Below are 20319 nucleotides of genomic sequence, written 5' to 3'. Positions count from 1 at the left end.
GCATCATAAGTAATATATTGAACAGTGTGGAAAGCACCTCTTAATTTCAGGTACGTCCATCAGAAGAAGAGCCAGGGGGCATTATAAGTGTGCGCAGGTACATTCTTTCACCGATTCATTTGGAAAACCAGCTCTGAACCGTGGTAACTTTGAGCAGAATTTCAACACTGTCATCTAATGAGAATTTATTACTCTCGGGCTATTTCAGGAGATGACTGGAAGAGATTAGGCTGACAGCCCTAGTTTCCTTGAACCAGAACACACTGACACGTTCCCGTCATGAAAAACACCGGCATGCAGAAAGGAATAAAACTAAACAAATAAATAAATAAGTTTATTTTATTTTTTTCATTTTTACTATTTTACATTTAAATGAAAGTGGAGAAAAAAAAAAAAAAAAAAAGAAATATCTCTCTTAAATTTCATCTGAGTGGGCAACTCAAAAAAAAAAAAAAAAAAAAAAAAAGCCTTTTCAATTTATATGCTAATGATTTTTGAATTAAAATTTAATAACTGGGAGATATTGAAAAGCATACTTGAATTATACAAAAAATAAATCCTGAAAGAATAGACTAAAATTAGAAATTCAGGGCAGCACACGGGCCAGCGCTGAGCCCTTAAACACTCGTGATTAAATTTCTGATGGAAATCAAAATTGCAAAACAAGCAGGAGATGAAGAGACTGAACCTGCTCCGTGGTGACACTAAAAACTAGACAGGGTTTTGTGTGTGTGTGTGTGTGTGTGTGTGTGTGTGTGTTCATTCTGGATCAGGGCAGGCATGTTCCTAACAAAAAAATAAAAAATAAAATCATTACAGCCCCACAATTTTGTGGGTTAGCGCGCATTACTTTATTATTCATTGTCATTGTATGATTTATAAATGTATTAATTCATATTAAGGTTATTTATCATTTATTGCAACGTATAAATGCTTCGTTTTGAATTATTGCATTCATAATTATATTCCCTGGCTTTTCATTTTGTCGGATGTTCCATTATTTCCCCCGGAGCTTTAATCGTCCGATAGGTTCTCACGTCTAGCAGAGATCAGAGGACTGAACATCTGCTGCGGTTAATGCAGTACCGCTAGCTGTTATTTCATCAATTTTATCCCACCTTATAACCTGCACTTATTATTTTACTTGCGCCCCAGCATAAAAAAAAACTGAGACACTGCAACCACATACGAGCTGCAAATGAGAGCTACACGATCGATTCGTGTGTCATTAAATGCAAATGGAAATAAAAGAACGCCGAGTGAGTTTTCACAGATATCAAAAACCAAAATTACTACCGAAGCAGAATCTCTCAACTAAATTTCCTCAAGAACATGCACCGAAACGCAACCCAACACAAAAGGGGTCTGCGGCATTTTCAAAAAGTCTATTTTTAGGGCTTGAAAACCCCAGAGGGGCGTAAATGAAGGGCGTAAACGTAGCAAAAGTCATGCGTTTTAAAACTAAAAAGTGGACGGGGAAACGAATGACGAATAGTTGGAAACCCTTGAACATTATTCCAGAGTTTTAGCATTTTCAGGCCATTTTTTTTTTATTTGTTAAGTTAATTTAACTGGCTTTTTTCTTAGCAAAAGGCTTGGGTTTGGCTGCTTGTCGCGGCTTTTATTGAATCGCTACATTATATTTCTCCGCACCCAGGGAGTAAAATTTGAATTTTGCATTAAACCCGTAGCTTCACTGTTTGCAGAATGAGATGATTCACGCAATCAGCTTTCTTCTCTCTCTCGATTATTTATTCAAATCAAAAATATAATTCATGCATTCAAATACAGTCGCTGCCAAAAATATCGGCACGCTTGGTAAATGTGATCAAAGGCGGATGTGAAAATGAGTCTGCGTTGTTAATCCTTTTGATCTTTTATTTAAAAAAAAAAAATAATAATAATACAAACATCTAACCTTTCATTGGATAAAAAAAAAATGACAATTTGTTAAATTCTCCAGCTGTGGTTCTCTCCTCCTCCCCTTCGATTAGGACGATATACACAGACACGTTCTCTTCCAGGCAGCTTCATAACGTTTTATGTCGATTGGAAATTCTTAATAATTGCCCTTATGGTGCAAATGGGAACAGGAATCCATGGCTGGATAAATTCATGTTCATAATCACCCTAGAGTGCTCAAAATTGGAAATATGAATGGGAATGTACTATATTTTACTCATTTGAATTTCTAGAGGTGTCAAAAATTGTGTCTATATTATGGTCTTATGATCCAATGAATGGTTCGATTTTTTCAAATAAAAGATCAAAAGCATTAACAATGCAGATACATTTTCACAGCCTACTTTGATCATATTAACCAAGGGTGCCAATATTTTTGTCCATAACTGTACATGTCATCTTACCACACTAATTCAGTTACTAAGTTACTACTAACAGTTGTTTCATTTACTTATTTTATTTCTAAGAGACTGCAAGCCTGAAACTGCTGCTACCTCTACTACTACTACTACTACTACTAATAATAATAATAAAATATTAGTTTAACCTCAAGCATACCTGTTATGTCCGAGAAAACCCCCTAAAAGACTACTATATTGCATCCAATGTCGCAACACAAGTGTGAGTAACCGCTTTCATTATGTGGTGACTACTGCTGTTTCTATTTTTACAGATCGTTTGATATGCATCGAGTTATTTATGCATTTTTGACAAAGCACAGCCTCGTCCATCTATGAGGAATGCATGTTGTCAAACAGACGACTATTAGCTAATCATAGCAGTGGGTTTTTATTTTCAACTCTGAAATCTGACAGAATACAGCTCATTACTTTCAAATTATGTTTTTTTTAATTAAAAAAATCTAATTAAAATAAAATTAAAAAAGTAGAAAACGAGACACAACAAGTAGTTCATCCCTTTAATAACCGTTCGTAATAAACCGGCTGTCGATACGGACATCAGGGCATGTGCGAGATATTGTCTATAAAGGATAAAATTACTCCGCCATAGTGTACATGCACAATGTCTCAAAGTGTGTGGAATTTATCAAGCGTGGCTAATAATAAAAAGGTGAGGAAATGTAGAACAATTATAAATCTGCCCGGAACTGGCCACCCTCCAAAGTATCTGGGCAAAAAGACCCACAGTAAAAGAGGCCATCGAGAGGCCTACGGCAACTCGAAAGAGTTACAGTCTCCATGAACAGCATGAACGATCCAGACTTATGAGAAACAAAATGATAACGTAAAGGACAGAGCACTGATTCAGAGTTCAGCTCAGACATGTAGTAGTATCAAATAAGCATGTCAAAATAGCAATACACAAAAAATGAGGTAAATGTTTAAAACGCTTCAGCAAGGCAAAATAAAGGACACCTATACAATCCCATGAAAGTTGTGCAAACTGTCAAAATAAAAGTCCCTGACCCATCAGGCCACACTAGTAATTACAAAGAAATACAATGAAATGGGTCAATGACTACTAAATGTGCAAAAAAGCAAACAAAAAGGAATCTGAATATTAAAAAAGATCTTATCTGATGTTTTAGTCCAGACTAAAATGCTAAAATATTTGAATGTAAAGAAATTGCTTTGAAAATAAATATTACAGCTATGTATTTACAGTGATTGCCGTGCATATTCACTTATGATTAAAAAAATAATAATAATAATTTATGTTTGCAATAGCGAATACCAGCATATGTCTAGGATGCAAATTTCTATACCTATAAAAATCAATTTTAAAAAAATCAAGACATTTGAGAAACGCTATGAACAGCCGGTGCTATTGGTCACCAATATTTATTTTTATTTTCCAGCCTACAAGCTTCAGCAAAATACACCACACTGCGAAATAACAGGAATTATATTTAGTGAAATGTTAACACACTATCATTATGACTTTTTTTTTTTAACCTCGAAACCAGCAGAACCTGTAATGTGCAAAAACAGCTGAACTAATCCTTTTAAAAAAAAAAAAAAAGTAGGAAAGCCATTTTGAAGCACATGTGGGAACTTTTTACAAATTGTGTGTGAACTTCCTTTAAGGTACTGGAGTACTTCTAGGTGACTAAACAAATGCATGTAGATCTGTGACATCGGCCACGTTGGGCTAACTCTTTTGTGCAAAGGTCAGATGTTCTAGCTTTCACTGAAGCACGCAAAGATGCTCTTTGGAATATTCACAAATCATGCTGGGATAACATGGATCATCGGTTTTGCGCAATCTCAGTCGGTGTCAGCCTGAGCGAATCTGTCATTAAAAATAAAACCAGGACATAGCGAATGGGAAATATGCATATTGTACACAATACAAATTGTACATTCCCGACAACAGCTAACGTTCGTGGAAATATTAACTTGAGGTTTAATAACTACGTTTTTTTTTAAACGCCATTTAAATTAAATATCAAAACATGACATGGTCGTTTTCAACCCCAAAAACGTTGATTGCATGGGAAACATTTTGCTGAATTTTATCAACATATTCACACAGGTTTGGAACAACACGGGGTTGAGTAATTGATAGCAATTTTAATTTTTGGAATAATTATCCCTTTAAGAAACTGGACGCTTAAAACTAAATTAAGGCGACACTTTGTCCTAAGGCAAGCTGGGGCTGATTAGAAGGGCTTGTTCTGTATTTGTACTGAGACTCAAGATTATGACAGTGGGGCCTGATCGTTCTTCAGGATGTGGGGTTTAAGCGGGAGGATGTCATGAGAAAGGTATATTTCACATTCGTTCAGATATTCGGAGCGTGTAACCAGACTCTGGAGCAAAGTCATCCGAGTCCAAACGACCCTTGGTGTAGCGATATCAGAACTGAGGAACCGAGCGATAGCCAGCATACAAGCAAAGGGACGAGAGCCGATATGTACTAAAAGACTAGCGCACAACCTAATTTAGGACGCAGCGAATCTCATCTGTCGGTGGACATTAAGCCACAGCAAGTTCTGAAAACCTATTAGCCAAGTTTTGTTTAATCTAGGCTTTTCGCTGTAGTTTCACAACAATAGTCATAAATGGATATCACGTTACGCGTGAATCAACTAGCCAACCTAACCAAATCAACTATCTGTGGAGCGGCTGTTTTAGCACTAATCCCGGACCTTTTTTTAATTAAAAATCATATCTTTTGATTTGTGAGAATGAATAATAATAATGACCACCATCATCATTTGAGTTGAATTGTCTGCTACATATAAAAATATAATGGACTTGATAAAAATTAATGAAAAATAAGAGAACAAAACTAACACTAAAAGAAGACATTAAATGGCATTATGTTATTTATATAGAGATAAGATAATCTATTAAAAAAATCCATTAACTAGCATTATGACAAATATTTCCAAAATACCATGACATAATCCTAAATAATTCCAACATTATTTGTTGGATGTGAAGTACGTCAAAGCTGCATGATCACTGAAAATATGCACAATTTAACAATTTACTCATTCAGCCATCTCTCCGGATCCATTTTAAGGGCCTTAAAATGAAAATACCAAACACCAACAGCCGCTGAAGTCTACTTTTCCCCCCACACCGCCTGCGCAAAAATAAAATTATGATGCTGTCATCTTTTTAAAAGTCATTCGCGCTTATAATTTGACTCCAGATGTCAATTTTGACCCTCCGCCACAAAATATCCATCCATGACATTTAATACGTTGGGTTTCGTTTTATTTTGTGTGTCTTTCTCTAGAAAAAAAGCTAACCTAAATTTGGTTTCTCCTACAGAGAACGTATCACATTACCGCCCATCCCAACCATCCCGTTTCGTTTCTAAATAAAAGCAGACAAAATACGATATCAGAATGGCCTTAAACAATCCAAAAACAATTATTCACACAACCCTAATTTGGTACTAATGTCATCTCCGAGTTCTCTTAAGCGCGCCACTTTAGCAGCGAGAGTTTGCTATGAGCAACAAACCGTATGGAGTCAATGTAGCGTATTATGAAAATCTAGGTTCCCAGAGTGATGTAACATTAATAATTACCAGAATCAAAAATAAGGCCTGAATTTACATATCCTACAGTGGAATAAAGGCAGTTGGGCTAAGCATTATTCTACAGAGTCACAATATCACAGAGTCATTTTGTATTCATTGCTTTTGGGAGAAAGCAGGACATTAATGGAGTTTCTGAGGGATTTAACGGAAAGCACTGCACAGCAACTGTGTTACTTTATAGCTCGCTTTCCACACTTTATGAAGAATTTCGAGCAATGGTTCACCAAAAAACACACGGTCATCATTTACCGTCGCTTGTTAGGTCGCATACTTCTTAATCCCATCCAAGACATTTTTTTAAATGTTGTTTACCAATAACTTGAGTAATTCGTTTATAAATATTACATTTGAGAGTCACATTATATCCGCGACCTGAATTAACTTTGCGGTGTCATAAAAAGGTCAAATTATCATATTAAGATTTGAAGAGACTGAATTGACCTTAACACGCAGCCGTGCGCGTCTCCGCTTTTCCTCTCTGTGACTACATTTACATTCGCAATTCAGCGACGTGTAAATGTGACCATCATTTTCCTACGTTTACGCGAAATACATTTTGTGGCAAAGTTTAGCAGCCTTGAACCTGACATGAAGTGTGAGAGGCCTAAATCTTCGCCACTAAAAGGCCATCATTGCACAATACTGAAGTGACAAAAGTTACGCAAATGCTTTTTTTTTTTTGCTTTCTTCACATCAAATGCACCACATTTATTTTCTGTTAATACAGTTAAAACTTACTATTTAAAAAAATATAAAAATTACATGTACATACATATATACACACACTATATATATATATATATATATATATATATATATATATATATATATATATATATATATATATATACACACACTATATATATATATATATATATATATATATATATATATATATATATATATATATACACATACATACACACACACATTATATTTTAATACAGTTAAAATGTACTATTTAAAAATTTGAAAAATTACACATATATACATATGTATATATATAAACACACATCTGTGTATATTTATATATATATATATATATATATATATAAAAATGAAAAAGCTCCTAAATCATATCCATGAATTACATTTTTATGTATTTTTATGTATTCAACTTAAAATTCTGAAAACATACTACAGCTGTATGCAAAGAAACAAAACTAAATCTGTTATTCAGTGATAATCTTCCACTCCACTGAAGCTATGAAATCTCACCTGCACTGAGATAAAAAAAAAAACTCAAATGAAACTGAACGGAGAAAGAAAATGGAGAACGGCAGCAGGAAGTTTGTCAAATAAACCTGATACAGACTTGAATATACTTCTACGGTGGTTCATTTTAACTTCGCGCAGTCATCAGATCACATGGAAAAGAGCAGAGCGAAGATTCTTCAAAAACTCAAAAAAATTCAATGTAGCTTCGAAACAACAATTTCCATTTTTAAATAAACTATTCCCTGAATTAAACCAGAACGGGCACCCCACGTCGGCCTGAGACGCTGATGAGAAGGTCCTCTGTAAAAGGAGGTTTACCTTGTGGTGCAGAGCTCACAGGAGTCAACTGCTCGCTTCTACTTCCTCTCCTTCCTCGTCTGCTTTTCTTGAATTCAGCCTAACAAGAGCACGATCTGAAAACAAAAGGGTCAACGAGTTAAAAATTAGCCACTTCTTCCAAGTTTCGTGTACTGAGATTGAAACGCAGTGGAAAATTACAGACCCCCAGACGCCTTGCACGGAAAATCCCTAAATTTATTACACAAAAGGGGGAAAGGCAGGCTTCGAAAAATTTCCATGAAAATTCTATTCTTAAATTAGCAACAGTCCGAGGGCAGAGTGTGGGTTTATGTTTAAGGAGCAAATCCTGACCAGAACGGGCCCGATCCCACAATACAAGGAAGAGTACCACTTCTGACCAAAGCATATAAAACCAGGCCATAAAAAGAGCATTAAAGATGCAGTGTATCTGCTGCGTTAATACCTCCACAGTGATGTCGTCTCCTTAGGAAAGCTGAGCGCGTGGTTTTTTTTCATTTGAAAGAAAAAAAAGAAAGAAAAACACCTTTGGAATTTATATGGCTCCAAAGTTCTCAAAACATATTAAAAACATTGGGATTTTTCCCCACTTGTAAACCTCGTGATAAAGTTTTATGGTTCTGAAAATGTAAAAAAAACTCTATGGAAAACCCTTCCCTGCCACTTTGAGAAAAAATATATAATTCTTTAAGCCATAACAATGAGATACTTTCTAATAATTATGGCTTTCTTACACTGATGACATCATAATGAAAAACTTTCTCGTAATTATTCCTTAGTATCTTATAATAATGAGAAACTTGATTATGATTATGAGTTAAGATTATACTCGGGGGGAGAAAAAAAAGAGAAAATTTCTCAAAATAATGAGAAAATGTATTGTAATAAATGACTGCGTGTTATAACAACAAGAAATGATTTCAAAATAATTACTAATTTTCTCAAAATGATGAGAAACTTATAACATAATAATGACTCGAAATCTTTTAATAACGAGAAACGTTCTCGAAATTATTTTTTTTTTTCAAAATAATGACTTTCTCGCAATAAGACTTTTTCGTAATAATAATAATAATGAGAAAGTTTCTTGAAATAATGACTTCTCATAGTAATAAGAAACTCATAAAAATGGCTTACTATCTTGTGACATTTTCTCAAAATAATGAGAAACCTTCTCGTAATAAATAGCTTATCTTGTAATGACGAGAAAATCTGAAAATAATGACTTATTTTCTCATAATAATGAGAAACTTTTTCGAAAATGATGGTACGTTTGAAACACATGGACCCCAGCAAACGTTAAATTAAATGATCTAAATGATCCCTATGTAGCTTTTCGTTCATTTGTAGCACATACCAACAAGTTACTGATAGCTCGTTGCTTCCGATGATATGGAGGGACTTATTTTATGTATTTTATGAAGAAACTAAAGCCATTACACACACAAATTTAATTAGTATGTTCGTTTTGTTATGCTATATTAGAATATTTTTGCTATATTAGGTACTCGGCGTCCCACATCGCTTCCTGCAGGACAGGTCAAGATGAAAAATGCTTAAAGTGGCTAAAAGTACATCGACAAATTCAGGATACAATATTATTGATCATGCACATAGGCGAGCATAAGAGCCCAGCATTTTAACGCGACACCAAAAGCTGATCGCTAACCATTTTCCTATAGAAAAGTGTAATAATAATAATAATAATAATAATAATAATAATGCATAAATGTTGTTTTGCATTGCATATTTACTGTATACAGACGCATGATAATTTGTTTCAAACTGTCTTTGTACTTCAAGCCACGTTAAGCATTTTTCATGGTATGCGTTTGTCCTGCAAAAAAAATAATAAAAAAATGGGACGCTGAAAACCATGGTTGCCATGGTATCAAACACTATGTGCTTTTAAAATAAGATGGCTTACTCTGAACACCGTATGCATTTGATTCAGTAAAGGGACGGCTAATAAAACCCATAAAATTCATAAAATGCCTGGGTTGACGTTAGTCTGGAATGTTCGAAGCCATTAACTATTTGGCAGGGAGACTTGATACGTGCTACAAATTAACAAGGCTACATGCAAATAATTTATCTGAAATCATCATTTAATGACATATTACGCTCTTTAGATTACAGAACAAAACGATGCTTGCCGCGCGGTTTTTGCTTTGAGCGTTTACGGATCAAGTCATTATTTGAGAACGTTTCTCGTTTTTTTGGAGGAAAATGAGCCATTATTTCAAGAAAGCTTCTCATTATTTCGAGAAAATAAGCTATTTTGAAAAAAATAAAGTGTCGTGATTAAGTGAAAGTTTCAAAATGAAGTCACTATTTCGAGAAAGCAGGTGATCTCATGTTGAGAAGCCGAGCGCGTTTTTCAGAAAATGCTGAAAATCATTTGAACAAAAAGAAATAAAGCACTTCTGGAGTGTTAACATTCACTTTTATTATTAAATAAAACAGGCAAAATAACAAATTGCCTACAAAAAAAATATATAAATTCATGTACATCTTCCCAATCAACTTTTCCCCACATTGTTAATCCTGCTAATATAATTTCTAATGAGCTTTGTACTTTATTATAGTAATGCTAAAGTAGCATTTACTTATTTGGGGGCCTCTGAAAATGTATTACATTTTACATTCACTTTCCCTCACGAACCCGTGCGACTCGTTTTCTTTTGTGAAACAAAAAACGCGTCATGCGTGTCATTCCACACAACGAATGTCAAGGTTGTTCAGGAGCATTTTTTTTTGGTGCGTCCCACAGAAAAAGAGTCATACGGGAACGGCATGAGGATCAGTGCATGACAGAATTTTGATTTTTTGAACAATCCCTCGAAAGCCTCTTACATGCCGGTCACCCTTTATAGAATGAGATGACGACAAAAACAAAAAAAAGAAGAAGAAAAAAAAAACAAAGAATGCATTTGTGAATTCAGTACAAGACAGACAATTCAGAAATAATGACAAATATACATAGGTTTCAAAGACTATGACAGCAGCTGTTAATAACACAAAATGCGTCTTTTTTAAATGTCAAAAAAATGCATTCTTAATAAATATGTTTTTTAACAATTGCCCTCCAACCCCCCCCTTTTTTTTTTTTAAAATACTGTTAACTATTTAAAACACGTGTGCACCATGGACCTTGAAAATGATGTGAAAAGATGCCTTCAGCTCAAAAGGAATCTCCAAATGCATTCCCACTTCCCTAATGTGGAAAAAAAAAAATCATTGAGACACCCAACACGTGTGACCATTAACATATGACTGTTCAGCAGCTTTCGGTTCATGTGAACAAAACCCCATCTACTTCTCACCCACTGTCAGGTCTGACTGATCATTACAATATTTGCAGTTGAGCTGTGGAAGAAGAAGAAGAAGGGAAAAAAAGAAAGAAAAAAAAAATCAATATCTGTGCGAAAGGAAAACGCCAGCTGGTAAGAGCGGCTTTTCATTTAACAATGTTTAGGTTTCTTACAGCACTGAGGGAAATTTGCTGCGTTTCGGAACGGCTTTGGCTGATAAAAATGTTAATATTTAAACGGACGAACACACGGCGGGGGTGATGAAGTTTGTCTAAAAAGCATAAACTAACCACAACTAACCAGTCTACACGCATACCAAACCTAGCGAAGGTAGAAAGTGCCGACCAGGAAAAAAAAATACATCCCTGCAAGCAAAATTAATTGTAATTTCTTAATTTTTCGAAATATCTACCGACAGATGGCGCTAATTTCTCTGCAAAAACGAAAACCACATTTACATTCTAATTTCATCAAAAAAATAACCCCGTCTTTCGGTAATCACGCTTTCATTGCTCTCATCCGCGTCGAACTTCACTTCACCGAGTTGTTCGGCGAACCACCGGAACAGTTCGAGCCGACCCTTTCCTTCCAGGCGCCGGAGAAGAGTAAAATTCACAGGAAAAATTCAGCAAACATGGCTGCTGCGTGTGCTTTTTGTGTTTTCAGATTGTACCCTACCCCGTCTGATTTCAACTCCGCAAATTTCCTGCAAAAAAGCCTCCGCTCGATCCGAACACACGGACGGCGGGACGGAGAGACCCGTGCAACAATTCACCGCTACACAAAACTCGCCGCAAAACTTTATTTCGAAAGCGGCTCCGCAAAAAAAAAAAAAAGGAAAAAAAAAAAAAAAGAAAAAAAAAATCAACAGATCATGCACCGCACAACACATTCAGATCACATTTGAGAGAATCGTGATGTGATCTTACCGCGCACGCAAACGTGAGCTCCGGATGATTGCGATCAAAGCGCCCGTTACATTGTATCGTTTGTGAATGAGGAAAGACGCGGGTGCTCCACTTTGTTACCTCCCAAAATGATGCGGGTCATGCGGAGAAATTTTCTGGGAATGAAGAAATCCTCCCCTTCGGATCTCAAAATGACGAAACGAGCGGGTCTTTCCGGGGCACTTTTTTTCTCTTCTGGAAACAGAACTCCCCAAATTTGATTTCGGTGAATTTGTCTGTCCTCTTCCTGATACGTCCGCGCCGCTGGCGGCCGATGCTTCACTGTTGGTGAGGTATATTAATGTTGCGGTCTGCCCCACGGACACATTCATCCGCCATCATGCAAGGGCAGGTTCCCAATTTGCAAATGCATTAATTTCACACAATGCCTTTATGTGGATGGCATCACGTCAGCTGTCCCGTCTTTTTTTTTTTTTTTTTTTTTTTTGGGTTAGATAAGCAAAATAACTCAACCGCAGGCTTCTATGTAATAGCAATTTTTTCTTGCCTGCGGAGCAAGGTGGGTTTATTTTTCACATTTATGGCCAAACTGCTTTTTTCACCTGCTTGGGCGGAGAAAACTCTTCTGTTAGACCCACAAGTTACTTGTTCTACCGTTTGTTGCTTAAAATTGTAACTACAGCATTTTGAGCAATTTTGGTATGTTTTCATTCGACGGTGTTTTACAGAGAAACGAACACGTTGTGGAAAAGTACACCCACATCTGGATTTTCAGAAAATTAAGGTTGCATCCAAAGATTGGGGTTATGTCACCAAAAACCACGGCGATTTATAAAAGTGAACCTCAAATCAAAGGACTTTTATGTATGCTGTGCAGTTTCCTTTTTTCCCCGTCTTCGCTTCTCGAGCGTGTTCCGTCTCGACAGCGCCTCTAGCGGCGGGTCCGCGGACGGTCTGGGGGGGTGGGAAAAAAAAAATGTGATTCATGAAATTTGACATGCAAATTCCTATTTTCAAAAAGACAGGAAAACAGACACTGGGGAAAAAAATCGTAGTGTTTTATGAATTCTCATGTTTAGAAGCTTGCATCCTCACGAACTGAATCAATAAATACAGAATCGATAAAAAAAAAAAAAATCACTCTTATTCACTCTTCGTTGTCTATTTATTTATTTATATATATATTTTTTTAATATCATAAAACTTTATTTAAATATAAAAACGCTATGTTGTGCTATAGGCTCTTTGCACTTTATTTTATTTTAGTATTTGTTATTATTGTAAACTGTAAATGACCGAACGGCACCCTGATATCTTTCGGCAAGTTGTATGAAAATAAAGAACATAAAAGTGAATTTACCGCATCCGTGGTGCAGATGTATTATTATCCTGAGAATGCGGTCCTTTGAGTTTGAACGTGCGTGAAGCGATGCGCAGAACCGCAGCCTTCGCCTTGATTTTAACTCCAAACATTATAGATGCAACAACTTTTGTTTGTCCAATCAGCTTCATCTTGTGTACGTAACGGTGTGACCCCAAGGGCCCGTATACAGGGAAATGCAATTCTAAGAGATTGCAGAAATTCTAATGGTTTTCTACAGATAGCATTACAAACCATCCACTGTTAACCACTGAAGCCATTGCCTAATGTTTTCCAATAGCATTATTGCCGTGTTTGCAAACTGTTGCCACAAGCGGAACTTTTTTTTGTCGTTGTTCTCCACGGTTTAAAGTATCACTGTAGCTCGATCTGCGTGTTTTGAATATTTTACATTCCACCGGTGATAAAAAATGTGCTACTTCTTGCTTTTTAAGGGCCTTTAAGCTCATTTGTGACTGTTTGATTACCGCTAGTAATTTTTTCAATTTTCAGTTGCGTTTAACACACAACAGTGACTGTAAAATGAGTATTTCAGGATTGGGAGTGGCAGGTGTTGAGTTTTACAGTTTGGATAGGCTGGCTGGGCTAGTTTTGGGCTGGGTTCGTTACACAGACCCGACAGCCACGTCCAGTAGTGTGGTTTTTGGCCGCGTCAGGTTTTATAGAACGTTACATAGATGTTATTATTTTTAAGTACAACACAGCTTGCTATGTACGTTATATCGGCCCTCAGAAAAAAAACGCAAAGTTCTCTTTGTGGAACAGAACTTTATGCATGAAGACTAAAGGGGTACAAACTATACTTTTAAGACTTTTTTATTCACTTTTCCCACATTGGTTTAATATTGAAGGAGTGAATGAAAACAACAGGACTGAGACTTTTTGTGTATAGCCTGTGTATGCGGTTATTTGATTGACTGCATTTATATATGTATTTTTTTTGTTTGTTCATCTGTCTCCATATCTTATGCTGCAATCATAGGCTATAATGTTAAAAATATATATATTTTTAAACTCAGTCTACACTAATCTCACACTAAGCTGACATCCTCTGGCAGAATGCTATTCTGTTGTGAACTTGCATATGACAGGCAGAGGAAGTTTAGTTTATTAAAGTTTTAATGATGTATATTTTCCTTACAAAATCAGGAGGCCTTTATTCACCCCTCGAAGCCGTCTGTGTCACTTGGATTGCTTTATTGAACTTATCTTGGACTGTCGAAAAACAACTCCTATTTACTGCCAATATAAAGTTTGGGAGAGCAAGGGCTATCTATTTTAAATATAGATTTGATTTATGGCAACATTTGTCATTTAGATCCTACATATGAAAATGATAACTTATTAAACAGTGCTGATGTTTCAGTTGTCTACCACTAGGTGTCAGATTTAGTCTTATTATTCGTTATTATAAAAATTATAGCAGTATTGCTAGTATGCGGTTTCAAATTAATCATGAATCGCATTAAAATGTATTTAAAATCGGTAAGCTGTTTTGCAGAACTGTTGGAGGATTTCATAAGTACATGAGAGGATAATTATTAGCCAATATATAGAAGTTTTGTTTTTTATATTTGCATTTCATACTCTATTTTTGAAAAAAAAAAAAATAAATAAATCCTTCTGGCCTCCTCCTGTCAGTTATTCTTTTTTTTTATCTGCAGGGAGGTTATGGACCGCTGGTGAAAATGAATCAGTTTGTCATTGTGTTCCTAATTCATTTAACTTTTCTTTGTGAAACTTTGAATGAAAACATAACAAAGATCTTTTGTTTCTTAGTGTTGGCTCTCTCTTGCCTTTGCTTGGATCACAGCAGCACTCAAGAAATATGTGACTATAACTATTAAGTCCAGCAGATGTCAGCAGAACATCACAATAAATGCCACTGAAAGTAAATCGATGAAATATTAAGTGTGTAAGGAGCACAACTAATAACAAAAATGGAAGGGTTTCATACGTTTGTGTTTAGAGGTATGGGAAGTCAAAAGGTTTGGTTCTGTTAGCATGACATTTAAGCAACAGCTTATTAAGTTGTTGTATAAAATTGTATATTCTTGCTTCCTTTTGACTTCATGAGCTACTAACTGATACACAATTTATTAAACAGACAGTCTACTAATACTCTGCTGACTGCTAGTTGACATGTAGTTGCTTACTGTTAGTAATGTCTAAAGCGGACTATCAAAATAAAGAGTTATCTTTATAATTTTATGTACATTGTGAGTTTCATTCAGCGATTCTGGATGGCTAAGACTGGAGTAGCCAGCCAACATGGTTTCCTACATTTAACTTTTGCACCTAATATAGCCTCCTGAGACTAAGAAAAAAACACTTTTAGGTTGTTGTTGTTTTTTCATATCATTACATTGTTTAAAGCATAAGAAAAAAAAAAAAAAAATATATATATATATATATATATATATATATATATATATATATATATATATATATATATATCCATAAAAATATTAATATAAAATTTATTTTACTATTCAATTATTATGTCTCCCAAAATGCACAATAAACATACTTTTAACCCAGGTGTCCTCTACAGTGGAAATTTATAAAATCGTGTCCCGTTTCATACCGTATTTGGATTTAAATTCCTTTTCCTGAGATGTTGCTTCATGACAAATAGTTTGAAATTGTTTTAGATTTAAATGACAGTTACAAAATATAATCGTATTTCCATAAAGATGTACAGTTTTTCACTAAATAATATTATCCGTCTTTAAAGACCTAGGAGATGGTCATGGTGAAACTTTCAAACGTTTAGTATCTCTATAAAGTATCTGTTTAGTATCTCTAGTATCTCAATGTCTACTACAGAGGCAAAAACTCTAGCAGCGATGCTACTGGTCTAATTGGATTCAATGAGCTATGCTAAGCTATGCTAAAAAAGTGCTATCTCCAGACCCGATCTCCAGAGTTTTGCCATCAGGTGGTTGTTTAAGATCCCCAGGGAGCAGAACCAAGAAAAATAAGGCCTCTTTTTGTTCTGGGGGTCATTGGGTTACTTAACTGTATTATGTTGTCTGTGTTTGCATTGCACTTGATATATGCGTGTCTTATTTATTTATTAAAGGTGCTGTATGTAGGATTTTGACTCTACTAGGGCATAATATAATAAATACTATGATATGTTTGCAGATATTTAAGAAAAACACTAGTTAACATACTTGTTTATCTACAGTCAGTTCCTTTTTGAAAATGCGCGTTCCGGCCCAGAATGTTTTGGTTCGTGAAACCCGTCTGTCTGTTTATCCAATCGTGTTTCGGAACTCCGGGTTGCCAGTTGGAGGAAAACACATCGTATTAAATTCCAATCATGGAAGCTGGATAATGAGAGCGGTTTGAGAGGAAATCTGGCAACCTGCGTGTGAGTCGAATCTGAGTAGGAGAGGCCGGGTGAAAAAAACGCCTATTTTCTAATATTTTGAATTTGAACTGCAGTATACCTAGTTTACCCACTCGGTATAATCCTACAAAATGTTTTTGTACACCTATATTAAATGTATATAAAGGCAAATTAGCTGAACTTTAGGAAGTTTTTGACTCCCTTTACATTTTTGTTTTACTCACATTTACATCTTTGCATGTAATTTTAAAGTATGCTGCTGAATGTATTGAGCATTTGCATAGCAAAAGCTTATAAAACACTACCCTGTGCTGCAGTTAAACACCTGCAGTAACAAACACAGACCACTAGAGGACGGTAAAATCATTCTCTTCTTATGATGCACAGACCAAACTCAAAACGGCAAACGTCCTGTAGATAATCAAATTGCTGCTTTTTTCCCTCCTTCATAGAATCTGGAGTACGTTCCCTACACACACACACACACACACACACACACACAGTTGTAGTTATATAACAAAACCCCTTCTGGAATAGATCTACTAGAAAACCATTAAGGTGTTCTCATTTAATGAGGCTGATCACAAGGGAGAAACCCATTAGGGTAAAATAGTTACTTAATTGAACTTTTCATCATTTCCAATATTTCTGTCATATTATAAAACATGCATTACGTACAACTATTAGTTGGTAACATGATAGTAAACCATTGGCAGTACAACCATAGTGAATATACTACTATATACAGTATATGTGTGTGTGTGTGTGTGTGTGTGTGTGTGTGTGTGTGTGTGTGTGTGTGTGTGTGTGTGTATATATTTATAAGGTTCTTTATAGTGGAAAATAGTTTTAAAAACAGATTGTTCTCTGAATGGTTCTTTGGGGGGACCAAAGGGTTCTTCTCTTGAGACAACTCCCCTTCATTACCTTTATTTTGAAGAGTGTATATAAAAGAACTTCCGGATGTCGCCATTAAGTCTCTTCTAGCTCTGCTCTAGTGACTCACGCTGCCTACCCTTTCTTTTACATATCAAACCACAAGAGTGCCATTCCTAAACACCGCAGCAATTGTTTTTTTTTTTCCATCGGTTCCGCATCACCTTATTCTTAGTAAGCGAATTCAAGAGAGTCCCAAGACAATATCAGCAGTCATGAAATAAATTGTACACCGAGCGCATGTACAGCGTTTCGTAAGCGCAATAATTTAGACAAAATAATCAAAATCACATAAAGACTGCGTCCTGAATCATCTAAAGCAGGTTCCAGGCTAGCATAACACGCCGCTTTAACCCGATAGCTATTTCCGATTTCTCTCAAGCAAGCGTTACGTAACCGTACTTCAGTAATGTTTAGTTTCTGGGTCGAAGAAGCCCTATAAAGAAAGGGCTGGGATTTGTCTGATTAAAAAACGAGCCTCATCAGGTGAGATCGAATTAAAGACGTCCGTCAGGGATTGGATCCTGCGAGGGTTGGAAGGGAAATGGAACTTGAACGTTGACATATTCCAAATGATGTAGCTATAATTGGAATCCCATTAGCGCGTCGCGCGGAGGAGCTCGCCCCTCACAACATGCGGCGGCTTCAGGAGGAAGTCCAAGCGGCTGTGTGAAGCCCTGAGAACTGCACGCGCTTTGAGGAATTGTGATCAAGCGTTTTCGTAGCATTCATCGTGCGCGTTAAAAAAATGCTCCCACTGCATACGAAGCGTACTTGCAATAAAACAATAAACGGTCGAGTGCGTTTGTTCGGTTTATGTTGAGCTGCAAAATGCTTCTACTGTTATTAAAGAGGGAGACGGTTAAGGCTAAGATTGAGATCAGCAGTTTAATTACAGATGTGCCGTCAGATTGAGTTGTGATTAATAAAAAAAAATACATACTTACAACTGGTTAAAGTAACGTAATATACCATGATTATTTAACAACGTGTTCTTGCATAAGTTTTGGATTAGTAAGCATGTAATTATGCATAATTCAATGGCATTAATGTGTTGTAATACTGTATCATAGTATACTACAGATTGTCAGGTCTATATAAAGACTATATAAGACAGAACAACAGTGATGGTTTTATTGAGACAATAGTACACTATGGTGAGTAAAAGGAAATGGCAACAGCTGTGATGAGAAGGGTCCTTGGAGGTGAGTTTCACACACACACACACACACACACACACACACACACACACACCAATGTCCCAACAGTCGCAGTGAGGTAATCAGTGAATAACTTGTCTTGTATTGCCGGCAGTGGGGACTGGAGAAGGACTCTGGAGCTGTGGATGTAGGGACAGACGAACACAAGGTATAGGTATCCAAGGTAAGCTGGTGGTGACCAGACAGGATCTAGTGAACAGGACACACTTAAACAGAGCATAGACTGGTTTCCATTACAGCTTTACAAAACAACACAATATAGTAGGGCATTAAAAACGCAGGCAAAAACATAAGTAAATACATAAATAATGATGGCTGTATTACATATTTTGTTACTCTCAATAAGTCTCAATAAACAGGCTGTTAATAAACAATAAATAAAATACTGTATGTGTAAGAAGGACACTGTGAAATAAAATGTTACTCTCTTTTGTTTTGGATTATCCAACACTGTAGTAGATTTAAACAGTATATATATATATATATATATATATATATATATATATATATATATATATATATATATATATATATATATATATATATATATATATATTCAGATATATATATATATATATATATATATATATATATATATATATATATATATTCAGTATATAAAATGTGTGCATTATTTTCTTGCCATAAATTTTTCATGTTTATCTATTGCATTTCATACAAACATTTTATTTTTTAATTATTTGTCATTATGTAGTTCTTTCTTTGTTAAATTGTACAAAACAAACTTTAGTTGTACCCATAAACAGATTCAACAAATAACTGATAGACCGATATGCAAATACACTTCAAGAATGAATTCATGATTTAATCTATGTATTTCCGTCCATTTGCTCACTATTATTATTATTGTTGTTGTAATAATTTATTAATTCACTCACTCCCACGTTTAAGGTATTTTTTCCCAGTCCCGTGATAATCTCTAAAAGTATTTTAACTAGCCAATCGGGTGTTATTTGAAGGCACAGCGAAAGGCATCAACATAAAATATAGCTCTTCTCCTCCTCTACCTGCATCTCTTTTAGGGTTGCATAACTCCTGTTCTGTGTGGCCGCGTTGCTGTGATACTGCAGGTCTTACTCATCAAATCATTAGCTTTGCTTTCATGAGTTCATGATGGAGTGATGCATGCCCAACATGAATGTGCAGCACTTATACACTAACAGCATGCGTGAGTTCTACGTGTTCCTGGGTTAACATATTTTATTGACCCAGGAGCAACATTTTAATCCAAAAATTTAATTTTGACCATATCTCTACACCTACGTCTCTAAACCCAACCTTACCCACAAGTAATGTCTAAAACCAGAGGAAATATAGAAGAGTTATAAGCACCGTACACTGATTGCAAGCCTAAACTTCACAGGAACGATATACTGGTTCTTCAAATCTGATTGGTTTATCACAATGTTCTTCCAGGGTCAACAAAGACCACATCGAACTCGGCAAAATCAGGTTCTGCAACAGAGAGTCGGAACTATATGAAGGCAGTGGACAGTGTTAATATATGCGGTAATTTATATTTAAAAAAAAAAAAAGAAAAATAGTAAATAAAGTATGATTTTTTTTGTATTTTTAAAATGTACTAGAATTTGCATTGACACACACACACACACACACACACACCCACACAAAATGATGGTCAGATTTGAACTAACAAAAATGA

General features: G+C 35.6%; 1 protein-coding gene across 2 annotated transcripts in view; it reads right to left on the bottom strand.

Annotated features, from left to right (window-relative positions):
• znf618 (zinc finger protein 618) overlaps window positions 1–14689 on the bottom strand; it is a 44072-nt gene extending 29383 nt beyond the window's left edge. Inside the window, exons 1-2 of one of the 2 annotated variants that reach the window (XM_043239233.1) lie at window positions 11762–14689; window positions 7519–7613 (exon numbers count right to left, since the gene is read on the bottom strand). The gene's annotated coding sequence lies outside the window, so the exon portion shown is untranslated. The remainder of the gene's footprint in view (window positions 1–7518; window positions 7614–11761) is intronic. The other variant, XM_043239236.1, reaches the window with a different exon arrangement.
• Window positions 14690–20319: the final 5630 nt, after the last annotated feature.

Source organism: Puntigrus tetrazona, chromosome 5 (assembly GCF_018831695.1).
Source record: "Puntigrus tetrazona isolate hp1 chromosome 5, ASM1883169v1, whole genome shotgun sequence".
Lineage (NCBI taxonomy): Eukaryota > Metazoa > Chordata > Actinopteri > Cypriniformes > Cyprinidae > Puntigrus > Puntigrus tetrazona.
Note: the sequence above shows the minus strand (reverse complement) of the source record. Positions and strands in the feature narration are given on the sequence as shown.